Source organism: Schistocerca cancellata, chromosome 1 (genome assembly GCF_023864275.1).
Source record: "Schistocerca cancellata isolate TAMUIC-IGC-003103 chromosome 1, iqSchCanc2.1, whole genome shotgun sequence".
In the NCBI taxonomy this organism is placed as follows: domain Eukaryota; kingdom Metazoa; phylum Arthropoda; class Insecta; order Orthoptera; family Acrididae; genus Schistocerca; species Schistocerca cancellata.
In genome coordinates, this window is record NC_064626.1 from 227823159 (window position 1) to 227824034 (window position 876).

Below are 876 nucleotides of genomic sequence, written 5' to 3' on the forward strand. Positions count from 1 at the left end.
CTCCCAGAGTCAGCAGGCAAAGCATTCTGAAAGAAAGTCCGCACCTTTCTCGCTACAAAATGCGATTGGTACAAGGATTGGAGCAGATTTTCATCAACAAAATAATGTCCACTGAAGAGACCCACTTCTGTTGAAGCTCTCCGTGAAAAAGCAAAATAACAGGATTTGGGGAACAGAAAACTCTCGAGTAATTATCAAGAAATCATTACTTCCACATTGAGTGACTGTGTGGTGTGGTATTCGGGCTGAGGGCGTAATTGGGCTTCGAAGATGGCGCCGGAACTGCATTAAGGGTGACGGTTAACACTATCACAACATTTTAAGAGAATTTTTGTGGTGTTATAATGGGTAGTGTGAATGATGGAGAGGGTTTAGTTTCTAAATGCTGGAGCTATCAGTATCAAGTACCTTGTAGCAATGGACGTCCTACGAGAGACGTTCTATGGCTGGACGAGGTGGCGCAGTGGTTAGCACACTGGACTCGCATTCGGGAGGACGACGGTTCAATCCCGTCTCCGGCCATCCTGATTTAGGTTTTCCGTGATTTCCCTAAATCGCTTCAGGCAAATGCCGGGATGGTTCCTTTGAAAGGGCACGGCCGATTTCCTTCCCCATCCTTCCCTCACCCGAGCTTGCGCTCCGTCTCTAATGACCTCGTTGTCGACGGGACGTTAAACACTAATATCCTCCTCCTCCTCCTATGGCTGGATGATTTCTAGCGCCGATAACGTGAATTCGCCACCTTGATGTGATCTCACTGCACATGATTTCTTTCTGTGGGGCCATTTAAAATCTCATATGTACCCCAACAAACTACGATCACTTCCATAGCTCAGTTTCAGATACAGTGTGTAATTTCAGAACCAGAGGTGAAAG

General features: G+C 46.6%; 1 non-coding gene across 1 annotated transcript; it reads left to right on the plus strand.

Moving 5' to 3' along the window:
• The first annotated feature begins 444 nt into the window (after window positions 1-444).
• Trnaa-cgc (transfer RNA alanine (anticodon CGC)) lies at window positions 445-522 on the plus strand. Its single transcript has one exon. It is a non-coding gene; the product is annotated as a tRNA-Ala (tRNA).
• Window positions 523-876: the final 354 nt, after the last annotated feature.